Genomic DNA, 18685 nt, shown 5'->3' with positions numbered 1-18685 from the left:
GACTGAAAGGGAACGTCTCGGTTACTGATGTAACCCTCGTTCCCTGAAGGAGGGAACGGGAGACGTAACGTCCCGTCGCCACCGTTGCTGACCATCGCTGCATGGCCGTCACAAATCTCGGCTCCTCAGCGAAAAACAATGTGTGCGTGCGCCCGCTTCCTGTTTATACCCGCGCTGCGGGGCGGGGGCGCGTGACGCGATTCACGCACGCCAACGTTCATTGGCTCGTTCTGTAGACACTCGAAGTTGATAGGGCTCCCTGAAGTGATCCCAATTACGTTGTCACGTCGACGTTACGTCTCCCGTTCCCTCCTTCAGGGAACGAGGGTTACATCAGTAACCGAGACGTTTCTCCGACTTACTTCCACTGCAGCAGGTATGCTATTCTCCTCTGCCCAGACAACCACTTGCGAGGCCCACCCATCTGATGCCACGACAATCAACTCCCGTTTGATGATGCAAGAAGCCTTCCCTATCCAGAGACTAACCCCTTCCCTATGACTGGCACCATAAGCTCGCACTCCGCAAGTTTTGTGGTGGTCATTAACACCATTCTGGTGGCTGTCCTGCATTTATTTTCAGCTCTTGGGGGAGTACTCTGGGTTCGGGCCGAATACCGAGCCTGGAGCCCTCTACTCGGACAGCACGCCAAATATGCATTTATTCTATCTGACTTGTTTGTAAGTGTGAACTGGTGAAATGATGTTTCATAAACAAACTTCGGGAGGAGCACATTCAAATAATCAATCAATCAACTTGTCATCAAACAATTACCATGTCTACCCTATCAGCATGAGAGGAAGCATATATATATATATATATATATATATATATATATATATATATTCACTGTCATCCCTCCACCACCCCGACTCCTCATTCTTGGCTTATTCTTTCACATCCAGGAATACAGGGGGAGTACTCTGGGCTCGGGCCGAATACCGAGCCCGGAGCCCTCTCCTCGGACAGCATGCCAAATATGCATTTATTCTATCTGACTTATTTGTAAGTGTGAACTCGTGAATGTAATTGTCTGATTTTAGCCAGGTTTCTGTCAGACACAACATGTCTAGGTTATAATCTGTAATCATATCATTAACAATAATTGCTTTTGAAGTAAGGGATCGAATATTCAGCAACCCGAGCTTTATCATTTGTTCATCTATATTATCTATTTTTTATTTGTTGAACGTCGATACAAATTTTACCCTTAAATGGGTTTGGGTGTTTTTTGTATTTCCTAATTCGGGAAGACATATGCAGGCCATTTCTGACAACACCTGGGTTTGACCCAGTTTACCTATACCAGGGCTCCTCATCTCCTTACTCCTGAACTCGTCAACGGTCCTTAAGAGTGATTGTCTTGCTGAGTTTAGTTCAACTCTAACCAAACATGCCAAACAAGCTAATCACAATGTTCCAAATTATTTGTGAATTAAAACAGGTATGTTTGATTAGGGTTGAAATCAATGTCTGCTGGACACCAGCCCACCAGGACTGGAGTTGAAGAGCCCTGGCCTACACTGTACTCACATAGATCCCAGACCCCCCTGCTCACTCTAATCCCATATACTCTTCTTACCTTACCAAGCCATGTTTGGCTTGTGTTTGCCCATATTTGGTTTGTTCAAGAGGGTCACATATGTATTTCTCCATTTTGACCCATATAGAGATCACATATGTGGGTACTACCTTGGCCCCATGTAGGCATCCTGTATTGGACTGATTGTGTTTGCCCATATCTTACCCAATTGATTTGGCCAAGCGGGCCCCATATGTATTTATCCATTCTGACCATAGACTGTAAAAAAATGCCCCTTCACTCTCTTCCATTGGTGGAAAGTGAAGCCACCAAAGTCCTAATACAGCGCTGACATCTTGTGTCAGTGTGAAATAAACAATTATGGATAGGGTTGGGTATCATTTGAATTTGAACGATTCCAATTTCGATTCTGCTTATCGATTCCGATTCCTAATTTTAATTCCAATAAGGTAAAAAAAAAAACAACCTTAGATATCATTCACATTTAATCTTATTGCAAGACATTTAATTGTAGCTGAATATCATGAACAAAAATCAACAGGCTAAAGAACACTTACTTAGCCTACCATAGAAAAACAACTTGCCTAACTAATTTAAATTTCAAGCATTATTAAAGACAAGTAAACACTCAGTAATTAAAAAAGAACAAATAAAAAATCAGCAATGGCAACAAAAGATGCAACTGAGCAAATTAAGATTGAAATAAACAGTGTTTTAAGATTTTCAGGTTTACATTTGATAACACTGTTATCAAATGTATAATAACACTGCACGTTATAAATAAAATTTACATTACAAATATACTTACAAAAGTTATTTAGTCAAGAACGAGTGAATTCTCTCTTTGTCTTTTGTTTGACTAGTGTTATTTATTATAGAGACGGCAGTTGCTGAGAGAGTTGCCTAATAGTTACACATGCCTGCAGCACTGACTTGTGTCTTGCGCTTGAATGGTTTAAAATCACATTAAAATCACCTTTTCTGTGCACACGTTTTGGAGGTGTGTGCAGCACTGAAAACGTACTCGGTTACCTAACTTAACCTCGGTTCTCTCTAGAAGAGGGAACGAGTATTGCGTAAGTTGCTTACGCTACGGGTAAAGTCATCTTTTCTCGAGATCTGAAGCCAAAAATTATCCTTAATTTTGTATTTATTGTCAACGCAGTGCGGCAGCCAGCAGACCATAGCAGGCTGTATAAGCGTGCTCATTGGCTGACCTGCGGCAACTGCAGCAGCCTATCGGTGAGCCCTGCGTGACGTCACGCCCAATGAGGGGGCTTCGCGCCCTTCACGCGTCACAGCCCGCCAGAATGGGTGTGGCTAGCGTGTATAAAGGAAGGGCTCACAGGCTGGAAATCTGGTTTTCATAGACTGAAGCGAATAAGCTCGTGGCGCGACACGGCAGGTTACGCAATACTCGTTCCCTCTTCTAGAGAGAACCGAGGTTACGTTAGGTAACCGAGTACGTTCTCTTACGAGAGGTTCTCTCGTATTGCGTAAGTTGCTTACGCTACGGGAACCCCTTGTCAACGCCGTGCGCGCCGAGCATCCATTGCATGAGTCCCAGGGGAGCCCGGGGAACACAACATGGGGGAACAGGCGGCCAGCAACGCGGGCCAGCACATGTAATAAGCACTTCATAGGAATACAGAGCGGCTCTGCCGGTCTATGTATAACGTGTGGGGAAAGGCGGCCAGCAGCGCGGGCCAGCACAGTACATAAGCACATCATAGGGAGAATAAAGAGCGGCTCCGCCGGTCTATGTATAGAGAGTATCAACCCTTAGCGCAGCTGTGTGGAGAATAGGTGGCCAGCAACGCGGGCCAGCACAAGTGCACAGGCACATAGCGGGGAAAATACAGAGCGGCTCCGCTGGTCTGTGTATAGAGAATCTCACCCCTTAGTGCAGCTCACCAGAAGAGCTAGCAGTACATGAGAGTAGTCTGCACATGAACTCATACTGATAACAGTTTAGCCTGCAAGGCGGGAACTTCCAGGTTATAAAATCTCACGAATGTAGAGGGGGAGGCCCAGCCTGCCGCCATACAAATGTCGTGAATAGAAACCCCGCTGGACCAAGCCCATGATGAGGCCATGCCTCTAGTGGAGTGGGCTCTAATGCCCATAGGGCACTGCAGGTGTTTGGACGCATAAGCTGCTGCGATAGCGTCCACTATCCATCTGGAAAGGCTATGTTCGAGGCAGCGAGACCTTTAGTGCGCCCACCAAACGAAACAAAGAGCTGCTCAGAACGCCTGAAGGCGGCGGAGCGTGTGATGTAAGCTCTCAGCGCCCTGACGGGGCATAGGAGGTTATGACTGTCCTCGCTATCGGATGCTGGCAGAGCCGATAGGGAGATGATCTGCGCCCTAAAGGGAGTGCCAATCGCCTTGGGGATGTAACCGTGTCTCGGTTTGAGGATGACTTTAGAGTCATTTGGTCCAAACTCAAGACATGTGGGGCTAACGGATAGCGCGTGTAGATCCCCCACACGTTTTACTGATGACAGAGCTATCAGAAAAACGGTTTTGAGCGAGAGGTATTTCAGATCCACGGATTCTAACGGTTCAATGGGAAATGCTTTCAGGGCCTCTAGGACCAAAGAAAGATCCCACATAGGAACTGAAGGTGGCCACGGGGGGTTCATCCTCCTGGCTCCTCTAAGGAAGCGGATGAAGAGCTTGTTCCTTCCTATAGCACGGCTGCGCGTCGTCTCCGCGAACGCTGCAATAGCCGCAACATACACTTTGAGCGTGGAAGGGGACCTGCCCTTGTCCAACAGCTCTTGCAGGAAGGAGAGCATCCACGAAACCCCACACGTGCGTGGATCCAGGCTCTTAGTAGCGCACCATTTGGAGAACACTGACCATTTAGATGCGTAGAGTCTTCTCGTAGAAGGAGCTCTAGACTGCGTGATCGTGTTCACGACCCCATCTGGCAGATCAGCGGGTATCCGTTGATTATCCACGCATGCAGAGACCAGCGCTCTGGATGGGGATGCCAAATTGATCCACCGGCTTGAGAGAGAAGATATCTCCTCACCGGGATCGGCCATGGGGCTACGTGCGACAGCCTCACCAGTTCTGGGAACCAGGTTTGGTTCTCCCATCGCGGGGCTATGAGGAGCACTGAGTGGTGCGTTTCCCTGATCTTCTTGATTACCTGTGGTAGCAGTGAGATCGGAGGGAAAGCATACAGCGGGCGGCTGGGCCAGGTTTGGGCCAGCGCGTCCTCGCTCTTTGAGAGGAATCTCGGGCAATGAGCGTCGTCTTTTGATGGAGGCATTTCTCCTGGTCTGACCACAGGCCAAAGACCGGTCTGCCCTCGAAAAGAGCGCCCCAACCTAAGTTGGAGGCGTCCGTCGAGATAACTTTTTGGTGCGAGATGGCTCCCATTGTCACTCCCCGCTGGTACCAGTCGGCCACTAACCAGGGTCTCAGTGCTGAAACGCAGCTCTGAGCCACTCTGATTCGTATGCCGCCTGACGCCCAGGCTCGGTGAGGCACTCGAGCGTTCAACCAGCGTTGCAGCGGGCGCATACGCAGTAGACCCAGCTGAAGTACTGCTGCAGCTGATGCCATACAGCCCAGCATTCTCTGAAATGTTTTAGAGGTGTGGCTCTGCACATCTGGAAAGACGCAGCCAGGCGTTGACCACGGCGCGCGCGCTGTGTCGACAGCCGAGCCGTCATTGCCACAGAGTCCAGTTCTAAACCCAGAAAAGAGGCTGACTGACTGGGCAGTAATGAGCTCTTGGCCCAGTAGACCGTGAGACCCAGGCTTTCCAGATGGCTGAGAAGCGCTGTCCTGTGAAATATAAGTTCCATCTCTGACTGTGCTAAAATCAGCCAGTCGTCCAAATAGTTCAAAATCCGCATACCCTGACTTCTCAGGAGAGCGAGAGCCGCGTCCATGCACTTTGTGAATGTACGGGGTGCTAAAGACAGGCCGAATGGGAGGACGGTGTACTGATATACCTGACCGTCGAGGGCGAATCTCAAGAATGGCCTGTGACGGTGTATAATCTGGATCTGAAAGTATGCGTCTTTCAGATCGAGAGAAATAAACCAGTCCCTCGGGCGAATTTGCGCGAGGATTTGTCTGGACGTGAGCATTTTGAACGGTCGCCTCATGAAAGCTTTGTTCAAATATCTCAGATCTAAGATAGGTCTGAGAGCTCCGTCCTTCTTGGGCATGAGGAAGTAATGGCTGTAAAAGCCTGACTCGCTCACAGAAGGATGTACCGGTTCTAATGCCCCCTTGCACAGCAGCTTTGCTATTTCTGCACGAAGTAGGTGTGCTACTTCCAAATTCACTGTCGTCCCAGTCCGTGCTCGAAAGCACAGGGGACGGCGAGCAAACTGTAGTAATAGCCCTGCTTACAGTATTCAGCACCCATTTTGACACGCCCGGAATCGCTTCCCATGCTTTTGCATGTATAGCTAGGGGTAGAATGGCCTCTGGGTTCCGATCACCGCACTGCGTGGGGTCGAGAACCTGTATCAGAGGTATCGGTGCGACGCGCGCGCTCTCGATGCCTGAATACGGCGGCTCGCTGACAGCGATAGCTGGCCGGTTTACACTCAATGACTCGATCACTTTGGACGGAGAACATTCTGTGGCTAGAAAAGCGCGACGCGTGAGCGGCGCAGGGGATACAGTGTTTATCAGTAAGTGTGAGCGCTCGTGTGCGGGCACAGGGCTTACGTTAACAACACGGCCGGTATGTGGCATTAAGGTTCCGTCCCCTGGGATAAAAGTGTAGCTTTTAACAATTCAAGCGAGAGACGACTCGTACGCTATTTTATGTACTGCACACGCATCCAAAGCGCACTCACAGAAAATGTGATTTTAAACCATTCAAGTGTGAGACGACTCACGCGCTGTTCTCTTATGAGAGGTTCTCTCGTATTGCGTAAGTTGCTTACGCTACGGGTAAAGTCATATTTTCTAGAGATCTGAAGCCAAAAATTATCCTTAATTTTGAATTATTTGTTAACGCAGTGCGGCAGCCAGCAGACCATAGCAGGCTGTATAAGCGTGCTCATTGGCTGACCTGCGGCAACTGCAGCAGCCTATCGGTGAGGCCTGCGTGACGTCACGCCCAATGAATTGAATTGGGCAGTGAGTAGGTGTGGGCAGTGTTTTGTGGGCACATTTCCTACATTTAACACTCGAGCGGCATATGCCAGCTCTAGAGTGGGCTCTGCATGAGTAAATGACACTGGGGGAACCGTGCTTGTGTGTAGGGGTGAACGCTGGGAAGCGGGCACATTTTCTACACTCAAGACACCATCGGCACGAGCCGGATAACCAGAATACCAGAATAACCAGAACTAGGATTATCTGCCGGCAGACCCGGGATTCGAACACGGGTCTCTGGCGCGGAAGCCTAAGATTCCACCACTGAGCCACAGGGGGAAACACATAAGCTTTCAGTTAGCGCAAGCATATAAGAGAGCGTCAAAATTAGGGTGCAGGCGAGCGAGTTGTACAACGCGCTCGTTGGCTGCAAAATACACATCTGCAGTCGCCTTTTTAAGGGGACTGACAGAGCGAAAGCTTTGACGGCATAATTCTGTCTGCCGGCAGACCCGGGATTCGAACATGGGTCTCTGGCGCAAAAAGCCTAAGATTCCGCCACTGAGGGAAACACATAAGCTCTCAGTTAGCGCGAGCATATAAGAGAGCGTCAACATTAGGGTGCAGGCGAGCGGGTTGTACAACGCGCTCGTTGGCTGCAAAATACACATCTGCAATTGCCTTTTTAAGGGGACTGACAGAGCGAAAGCTTCGACGGCATAATTCTGTCTGCCGGCAGACCCGGGATTCGAACACGGGTCTCTGGCGCGAAAAGCCTAAGATTCCGCCACTGAGGGAAACACATAAGCTTTCAGTTAGCGCAAGCATATAAGAGAGCGTCAACATGTCTTGTGACAGCGTCTGTTTGCAGGCGTACATGTTTTATAACAGGCTCGTTTACTGCAATATTAGTATTTCCAGCCGCTTGAACTTAGAGGGGACTGAGAAATGTGTGAGAATTGGAGGTTGGTCCGGCCTCGGCTGGACTAAAACACTCTTTCTTTCTCCTTTCGCCGGTGAGTGAGGCACGCGGGGTGCTGAACATTGCTCGTGACCGTCCGCTCCGACATCCCTTGAGAACGGCGCAGTTGCGCGGCTCGGACAAAGGGAGAGAGAGCGGGAAGATGTTGTAATAGGCGAATAGCCAAAGAGCGTCATCATGTCTTGTGACGGCGTTTGTTTGCAGGCGTGCATGTATTATAACAGGCTCGTTTACTGCAATATTGATATTTCCAGTCGCTGAATTCAACGGCGGCGGCTTCTCTCAGAGTCCAGCGATGCGTAGAGCTTCGCTGAAGTGATGAAAATCAGATTTCCAGCCTGTGAGCCCTTTCTTTATACACGCTAGCCACACCCATTCTGGGGGGCTGTGACGCGTGACGTCACGCAGGCCTCACCGATAGGCTGCTGCAGTTGCCGCAGGTCAGCCAATGAGCACGCTTATACAGCCTGCTATGGTCTGCTGGCTGCCGCACTGCGTTAACAAATAATTCAAAATTAAGGATAATTTTTGGCTTCAGATCTCTAGAAAATATGACTTTAGCCGTAGCGTAAGCAACTTACGCAATACGAGAGAACCTCTCATAAGAGAACAGCGCGTGAGTCGTCTCACACTTGAATGGTTTAAAATCACATTTTCTGTGAGTGCGCTTTGGATGCGTGTGCAGTACATAAAATAGCGTACGAGTCGTCTCGCGCTTGAATTGTTAAATGTCATATTGAAATGCTCACAAAGGAATCGAAATTTACATTTTATGACAAGTATCCAATTTCTGACCTCAAGAATTCGATTCCAGAATTGGAATCGAATTTTGATTCCCAACCCTAGTTATGGACATGTCAAAATGAAAGTTGAAGCTCCAATCTCCTGAAAATCCCGCCAAAAAAGTCGGTTGGTGCCTCAGTGACTACTTCGTTTAGAGAAGCTGTCAGTCACATCTGTCAATCACACCTGTCAATCATGACGTCACATTCACGTTTTTATAGTCAAGTCAAGTCACCTTTATTTATATAGCACTTTTTACAATACAGATTGTATCAAAGCAGCTTCACAGTGATAACATGAAAACAATACAACAAAGTTTGTTTCTAGAAGAAAACTGCGTCATCGTCCACCTAAGGCAGATCAGTAATATTGTTGAATATTAAATGTCCCCTACTAAGCAAGCCAAGGCAACAGTGGCAAGGAACCAAAACTCCATCAGGTGACAGAATGGTGAAAAAAACCTTGGGAGAACCCAGGCTCACTCGGGGGCCAGCTCTCCTCTGGCCAACGAGCGAACAGTGTATGATTATGATTCAGGCAGCATTACAGGTCAGAAGTCAGATTGTATCAGAACATTCAAAATATTATCCAGTTCCATTTGGTTGGAAGTCGGAGTCATCACGCCAGTATGGAGACGGGTTTGTTGAGGATCAGTGCTGATGGCTGTCGTGTCGATGAGGCCTTCACATGGCTGATGAGGCTGGCACTTCAGGGATGCGTTGTGGTCGTGTCCAGGCGCAGGTCCACCATCTGATCTGGATACGGCCTGGATCAGGCTGACTCCTGTAAACCTCGGAATAAACAGAAAGACTAACATTAGTGTAGATGCCATTCTTCTTATGATGTAACAAGTACATCAGGTGTTATAGGAAGTGTCCCCGGTTCTTGCTGACCTAATCTATGCAGCCTAATAATCATTTAACTGATTTGAATAATAGAAATGTAATGTTCTATATGAATGACAGGTAAAAGAGATGTGTTTTTAGTCTAGATTTAAACTGACAGAGTGTGTCTGCTTCCTGGACAATGTTAGGAAGACTGTTCCAAAGTTTAGGTGCTAAATAGGAAAAGGATCTACCGCCAGCAGCCGATTTTGATATTCTAGGTATTAACAACTGGCCAGAATTTTGAGATCGCAGCAGTAGACCTGAAGGACTATAATGCGTTAAGAGATCGTACTGGGGAGTTACCCAATTGGTTTGGCCAAGCTGGCCCCATATGTATTTCCCCATTCAAAACCCATATAGAGATAGCCTATGTGGGTACAACCTTGAGCCCATGTAGGCAGCCTATATGGACTTGATTTTGATTGCCCATGTCTAACCTATTTGGTAAACCCATATGGGGCCCATTTGTGTTGCCCATATTAAGCCCATGCACTCATTTTCCATTAGCGACCCAGCTAGGACCCACATAGTGAGACCACCTGTTTTCACCCATGTAGGACCTACTTAGCTGACCCAAGTGGGCCCCAGATAAGATGACCATTTTAGGACTATGTACCCATGTAGCCCTAGTACACAGATACTCAACAGGCGGCCCGCGGGCCGCATCTGGCCCATCGGCATTAATTTCGGCGTGAATTATAGAAATGTGATAGTGTCATGTGTATGCAATGTTAAAGAGATGTGTATTTAGTCTAGATTTAAACTGACAGAGTGTGTCTTCTATTATCAACTAGCCAGAATTTTAAGATTGCAATGGACGTGAAGGACTACAATGCGTTGAGAGCTCACTCAAGTACTGAGGAGCTAAAAGATTTTGTGCTTTGTAAGTAATTAGCAAGATTTTAAAATCTATTTTTAATAGGGAGCCAATACAGTGTTGACAGAACGGGGCTAATATGGTCATACTTCCTGGTTCTAGAAAGAACTCTAGCTGTTGAATTTTGGACAAACTGGAGTTTGTTTATTAAGCATGCAGGGCAACCACCCAGTAGAACATTACAATAATCTAGCCTTGGGGTCATGAATGCATGAATGCATGAAATAACTTTTCTGCATTTATCATCGTTGTAATTTAGATATTTTTAAGAAGGAAAAATTTGGTTTTACAGATGCTAGAAGTATTGTTTTTCTAATAAAAGATTGGTATCAAAGAGCACACCCAGGGTCCTAACTGACAACAAAGACTTGACAGAGCAGCCATCAAGAGTTAGACAGTATTCTAGGTTATTAAATATAGAGGTTTGGTTTGCTCTGTATCTTACAGAATTAAGTAGTAGGAAATTACTAGTCATCCAATTTTTTATATCAGCTATGCATTCCGTTAATTTTGTGAAGTGGTATGTTTCATCAGGGCACGAAGAAATATATAGCTGAGAATCATCAGCATAACAGTGAAAACTAACACCATGCTCCCTAATGATATCTCCCAAGGGTAGCATGTACAGGGTGAAAAGGAACTGTCCTAATACTGAGCCTTGCAGTACTCCTCACTTAACTTGTGATCGATATGACACCTTTTCATTTACTTCTACAAATCGGCAACGGTTAGATAAGTATGATTTGAAACAAGCCAATGCTATTCCACTAATGCCAACATAATTTTCAAGTCTATTCACAAGAATGTTGTGGTCGATAGAATCAAATGCAGCACTAAGATCCAGTAACACTAATAGAGAGATACAACCACGAGAGCAAATCATATGTAACTCTAATGAGAGCAGTCTCAATATTATGATACGGTCTTAATCCTTACTGGAAATCCTCGCAACCTTGCATGGTTGTTATTTTTTTTCTCTCTAGTAGGATCTTACAAGTAAAGAAATTCAAGAAGTCATTACTGCTGTGCTGTTTGGTAATGTCTGAAGCTAAAGCTTTATTATTTTTTGTAAATTAATTTAGCCACTGTATCAATTAAATACCTAGTATTGTGTTTGTTCTCTTATAAGAGAGTCAAAAACTAGCAGTTTTTAAGGCCTATTTTGTATGCAAAAACACTTTTCTTCCACGAAATGCAAAATACCACTAGTTTTGTTTTCTTTCAGCTATGCTCCATTTTTGGTGCTGCTCTCTTGAGGGCCAGAGTGTGCTCATTATACCACGGCGTCTGACTATTTTCTTTAATCTTCTTTAACCCTCTGGGGTCTGAGGTGTTTTCTGGGCCCTGGAGGTGTTCTGACATGCTCTGACATTTGTGCTTATTTCTGTTACTTGTGACATTTTACTGGCTAATGTCTGATTACACTGTATTAAACTCTGCTACAATAATATGTCAGCAGCATGTATGTAAAAGTTTGTAGTTTTGAGATAATGACATTTATGCGTGGTTTGTGAAAACACACAAAATAATTCTCACTGAAATAAGGTCATAAACCCATATTGATTATTTCTTCACAAGACTTTTGAAAATTGTATGAGGTAGCCTAGAATATTTGCTCCAAAACTATGTGAAAATCATCCTGACTGCTCATTCAGATAAGACAATATATTGATTTAAAATTTGCAAGACATGTTTTGTGTGAGAAAGCTTTATGCGAAGAGGCGTGAACATCATGAATATTTAATTTCTTTCACACCTGAGAAAGACAAAGACCCTCCCTAATGGCCCTATTAGGAGCTATCAGGCACTATCATTCTGAGCAACCTTGCACAAAGAATGATTTTAAAAAGGAGATTTAAAAAAGAACGGCTTTTTGATTGTTTGGATTTATTTACAACACAACATAATCCAAATATACACAACAAATGACAAAAAAAGCACATTATTTAACACACTGAACTAAAGACAGAGACTTAACCACTCATACACCTTTGTGCCATTCCTGAAACATAGTACATACCTTTCATTTCCAAGGTGTTTGATTTTTCACTTGATTTTTTACCATGTTCATGTACAGAGACTTATGTGAATGTTGAAGTCAGCAGGACTCATCGGTGGGGAATCTGGTCCCTGAAAAAAAAAAAAAAAAAAAAAAAAACGCTGTGGAATTTTGCTGTTCCATGTTCGACTTACTGATATCAAGAGAAACTATAGGGCTGCACGATTTGGGAATACATTTTAGATTTTTCAGGTTAAAATTGCTTTTTAAAATGTACAGAGCACACACACATACATATATATATATATATATATATATATATATATATATATATATATATATATATATAAAATGAACACCAGGTTTGTTGTGCCTTGTAGGCATAAGCTATGTACTGTAGTGTATAAAATAATAATAACAATAGCTTATAAATCGTTAAAAAAGGAACACTTCAACAATTCACTGCACTAGAGAAACATATATTGATAATCATATGTTACTTCAATCTCATTTCATAATGTCATAACGAAAATAAACATTTGGAGTTGTAGTGTTGTTAGAATTTGGTAGTATCCCTTTAAGGGACTGAGGAAGTCATGTTGTGGTTTTGTACAGTCTGAGTTAGTTGCTACTGCATGAGCTGAGTGAATGCAAAAGTTACCTGTGATGATATCACTGAGAGTTTATTAAAGCATCAAGTCCAAGCACACGAAACAGTGAGGACATTGAGTTTCTACAATGGCGACGAGGATGCTGCGCAATTGTTGCAAAGGAATCCACGGAACGGAGTTACTTCCTGCACACGACCGCTTTGCCTGCTGAAGCACAGGAGAGCCACAGTGTCGCTAACGGACTCGTGAGTAAACGGCCGAGTGGAAAATAAATAAATAAATCCAGAAAGACCTCCGGAGCAAAGATATCTTGCGGACTAAACTCCCATCTTGCCAGCTCCGTTAGTTAGCATCACTCAACACCACAGTCAAGAGAGACGTGCTAATGCTAACAAAACAAAAGACTTGCAACAAGACGCACATGGACATAACTGGACAGTAACAGAAACAAAACTACAACAACAATGGCTGGCGTGGCTGAATTACCCTCATTCCCCCTCTTTGATGTAAACGCAGAACCAGTCTCCCTTTCCCCAAAATGGAAAAAGTGGATAAAGAGATTTGAAACGTTTCTCACTGCAGCTGCCATAACTGATACAACAAGAAAAAGGGCTATGCTTCTGTATTATGCTGGAGAACAAGTGCAGGATATCTTTGAGACTTTTCCTGAAAAAGGACAACCAGATGATTTTGGTAAGGCAGTACAGTTACTCACCGAATACTTCAGTCCAAGTCACAATGTAGAATATGAAATCTACAAATTTCGACAATCAAAACAAAACCCAGGTGAAACTGCTGATACATTTCATACCAGACTGAGACAGTTAGCTCAGAATTGTGAATTCACTAATGTGGACAAAGAAATAAAGTCTCAGATAATACTCAGCTGCACATCATCACGTCTCAGGAGAAGGGCACTGAGGGACCCAGACATGACTCTTAAAGGACTTTTGGATCTTGCCAGAGCTTTTGAAACCTCAGAACTTCAGGCCTCTGGCATGGAAAACAAACATGAAACGGGACTAATTGCAGCCATGCCCAACACAAGAAACAAAAGATGGATCACTTCTGGGCCCCAAACGGTGAACGTGGAACAGCAAAATCAGCCAAAGATGAAATGCAGGAATTGTGGAGGTCTGTTTCCTCATCAGGGTGGTCAGTCGGCATGTCCAGCGAAAGGTGTCCAGTGTCGAGCATGTGGGAAATCCAACCACTACGCCCGCTGCTGTCTCTCTAATCCCGACAAACAGGTAAAACAAAACCAACATGGACAGAAAATGAAACCAACACAGAGCACACAAAAGACGACATGGCCTAACCGACGCAGACAAGTTAAAACCATTCTTACTAACGATGCTGAAACCACCCCCATCAGTCATCTAGCTGCTACTGACTCAAGCACAGATGAGGAGTACGTCTTCGTCACAAAAGATGCAGAGGGCAGGGAACCGCCAGTAAGATCAGTCACGATAGCTGGTGAAAGCATTGATGTTCTTGTTGATTCAGGAGCCTCAGCTAACCTCCTGGACGGAAAATCCTACAGCGTATTGAAAACCAAACTCAAACTTGAACAGTCAAGCAAAATAATGTATCCTTATGGTGCAAAAACCCCCCTCTCCCTTCATGGCAAAGCCACCACAACGGTCTCTGCTAATGGACGAGCAGCTCAGGCAGCATTCTACATCGTTGAAGGAAACTACGGCTCACTGCTGGGCCATGCCACTGCAACTGCACTGGGACTCATACATGTGGTACACTGCACTCAGCCAATTCCACAGAACCTGTCTAAAGCAGACCAGCTGCTCCTGAAATATCCAAGTCTCACCTCAGGCATAGGGAAGCTGAAAACCTTCCAAGTCAAACTGCATATTGATCAAAGTGTGCGTCCAATTGTCCAGCCCAACCGTCGCATTCCTTTTCACATGAGGAAGAAAGTAGAGGAGGAGATACAACGGTTGGAGGACCAAGGCATTATTGAAAAAGTAGAGGGTCCAACACCATGGGTGTCACCCATTTTGGCATCACCAAAACCAAAAAACCCAGAGAAAATACGCCTCTGCATAGACATGCGCCTGCCTAATACAGCTGTGCAAAGAGAGAGACACATATCACCTACTGTGGATGACATCATGCATGATCTCAACGGTGCGACCATGTTCTCAAAACTGGACCTCAACGCAGGATATCACCAACTAGAACTAGCACCTGAATCCAGATACATCACTACATTCTCAACACATATTGGACTGAGACGATACACACGACTCATCTTTCGAATTTCTTCTGCAGCAGAGGTTTTCCAACACGCAATCCAAAATGTGCTCCATGGAATACAGGGAGTCAGGAACTTCAGTGATGACATCATTGTTTTTGGTACCACCCCTGCAGAGCATGACCGTTCCCTGGAAGAAGTTTTCAAACGACTCCACGACCACAATCTCACAATCAACAGGGACAAATGTGAGTTCCACAAAACATCTCTGGAGTTCTATGGCTACGTCTTCTCCAAGGACGGTATCTCAGCTGACCCTACGAAAATACAAGCCATCACACACGTCACTCCCACAGAATCCAAGTGAAGTCCGCAGCCTACTGGGAATGGCCAACTACAGCGCTCGTTTCATCCCGGACTTCTCCTCAATTACCCAGCCACTACGCGAGCTCACAAAGAAAGATATAGAGTGGTCATGGAAAGTGGAACACACAGAGGCCCTCAACCAACTGAAAGACAGGCTGGTCAGTAATCCAGTCATGAGCTACTTTCACCCTGAGAGAAAGACAAATGTCATCGTGGACGCGAGTCCAGTTGGTCTTGGTGCCATCCTGGCGCAGAATGATAAAGTGGAAAACAAGACATACATTGTAGCTTACGCAAGCAGGGCTCTGACCCCAGTAGAACAGCGATACTCCCAAACGGAACGAGAGGCGCTGGCTATCGTTTGGAGCTGCGAGCACTTTCATCTGTATCTATATGGAGCTGAATTCACCATGATCACGGACCACAAACCGCTAGAGCTCATCTTCAACAACCCAAAGTCCAAGCCTCCTGGCACGGATAGAAAGGTGGGCCCTCAGACTGCAACCTTACAAGTTCAAAGTGGTCCACAAAGCTGGAAAATCGAACCCGGCAGACTACATGTCTCGCCATCCACAAACACTTCACACACCCAGTATCACAGACGATGTTGACACAGAAATGCATGTCTCCTTCATTGCAGCACATGCAGTACCCAAAGCAATGACTCTTGAAGAAGTAAAGAGAGAGACTTTAGGAGATCCACTGCTACAACATCTTGTCAAAGTGATTCACTCAGACAACTGGAACAGCCTGCATGATAATATCACACAATTTGATCTGTCAATCCTGAGAACATTTTACAACATCAGAGAAGAGCTTACAACTCTGGAAGGAGGCAGCTTCGTTCTCAGGGGCAAGAGACTTGTTATGCCGCGGACCCTGCAACCCAGAGCACTTGCACTTGCTCATGAAGGGCATCAAAACTAAGCAGCTGCTCCGAGAGAAAGTCTGGTTTCCGGGAATAGACAAACAAGCCGAAGAATTGATATCCCGCTGCCTTCCTTGTCAATCGTCCACAACCAAAACTGCGCATCAGCCACTACAAATGTCAGAACTCCCACATGGACCTTGGAAAACTGTTTCAGTGGATTTCTGTGGACACTTCCCTTCAGGTGACTACCTGTTGGTCATCCTGGATGAATACTCGAGATTTCCTTTTGTCGAGATTTTGAAATCCACATCAGCATGCAAACTCATCCCTATCATGGACAACATCTTTTCAACTGTGGGCATACCAGAAGTGGTGAAAAGTGATAACGGCCCTCCATTTTCAAGCAACGACTTTTCAGATTTTGCAGGGTATCTCGGTTTCCACCACAGGAAGATCACCCCCTACTGGCCACAGGCCAACGCTGAAGTTGAAAGATTCAACAGGACTCTGACCAAAGCAATACACACAGCTGCGCTGGAAGGCAAGCCGTGGAAACAGGAGCTGTACAAGTTCCTCAGGAACTACCGTGCAACCCCTCATCACACCACTAACCGGCCTCCAGCTGAAGTGTTTTATGGTCGACCCATAGCAATAAAGCAACCATCCATCTCTCATACTCCCGACGATGAAGCTCTCCGTCTAACAGACAGATTAAACATTATGCAGACAAAAGGAGGAATGCATCACACTCTGAACTCAAGGAGGGTGATGTTGTCCTAATACAACAGAGGAAAACAGGAAAACTTGTAACACCATTCAACCCTAACCCATACAAAGTCATTACAGTGAAAGGAACAATGGTCACTGCACAGAGACATGAACACAAAATCGCAAGGCACAGATCACACTTCAAACTTCTGAAACACAAACTCGAAGTCCCATTCACAACAGAAGACAACAACAACAGTGATGATGACAGTGTTAGCGAACACACAGGTAATCCTAAACATGTTAACCCTGAAGCCAGGAGGAGATACCCTGTGAGGGTAAACAGACGACCTCCTCAAAGACTTGTGACTGAACTGTAGCGAAGGATATGAAGAGTGATGAGGTATTGATAAGTTCCCACTACAGCCTCTCATCACAGTGATTTTTATGTTGTTGATTCAACGACTGTACTGTAACATGGTTTCAGAATTGCTTAGAGATATTATTCTCAGTTATTTGTTTAATGTCATATATCTGATTTTGAATTAATGACATAGGACTGAATCGTAACTACTTCCATTTTGGGAAAAATATTTTATGTTTGTTAATCCAAGACCTGTCAGACTTAAGTAAAGCTAAAACCAAGGGAGGACTTTTCATTTGAAAGAAAAGGAGGGATGTAGTGTTGTTAGAATTTGGTAGTATCCCTTTAAGGGACTGAGGAAGTCATGTTGTGGTTTTGTACAGTCTGAGTTAGTTGCTACTGCACGAGCTGAGTGAATGCAAAAGTTACCTGTGATGATATCACTGAGAGTTTATTAAAGCTTCAAGTCCAAACACACGAAACAGTGAGGACATTGAGTTTATACAGGAGTAAAAAAAAATGATGCCGATTGCTTGGCGCATTTTGCTTTCCAAACGCATGCAGATAACATTTACTGAAGCGATCAAGCTGCTCAAAACTATTAAACTAATTATTGTTATACATCTATGTTTCAGCAGATGTCCATAAACACAGTATTTAACAGTTAGCACGGTTCTAAACATTATAATATTCACCATAGTATACACTCATACTAGCCTACTTTTATCATGCTGTGTTTTATTATAGAATATAAAAACATCCTTGTGTCGGACATGTATTGCCTACCAGTCTAGTTCACATTTCAACATGTTGTCTATTTATAGATACATATACATGTACGATATTAGGCTTAGTTCATGTATTTACTTCAATCTCATTTCATAAAATACATTTTAATCTGGCACCACCAACATGTCTTACCTTAAAAATCTTCTCATCTTCAAATCGCGTTCTTCTAATTCTTCTGAGGTAAATCCAAGTCAAACAGCACAGTACAGCACAAACAGTCTTCCAAACTCGATGAAAAGCAGAGGAGTAAGTTACCGAAGTCTCTGATTCTTTGTTTTGAGGTGATGAGGGCGTTTACAGGTCTGCATTTCTCCGCGTGGATCATTTGCATGTCAATCGCTCGTGCGCGCGTGGGCGTGGTCACATTAGAGTTAATGAGGAAGCGTTTGAGAAACTGTACATGCCGCTGCTTTCATACAGATTACTTAAACAGAGAATATTTGTTTTTTATATAATTTACATACTTTAAAAATAGAGACTCCAAGCGTTGTATAGACATGCGTTTCAAGTCTGTGTGACAAACATTCGCTGAGTTACAGGTCATTTTCTGTCGCGATTCAGAATGAGTTTCACATTGAGAGAGACGGCAGAACGCACATCATGTTTATTTTC

The sequence above is a fragment of the Squalius cephalus genome, assembly GCF_949319135.1.
Source record: "Squalius cephalus genome assembly, chromosome: 19".
In the NCBI taxonomy this organism is placed as follows: domain Eukaryota; kingdom Metazoa; phylum Chordata; class Actinopteri; order Cypriniformes; family Leuciscidae; genus Squalius; species Squalius cephalus.
Note: the sequence above shows the minus strand (reverse complement) of the source record.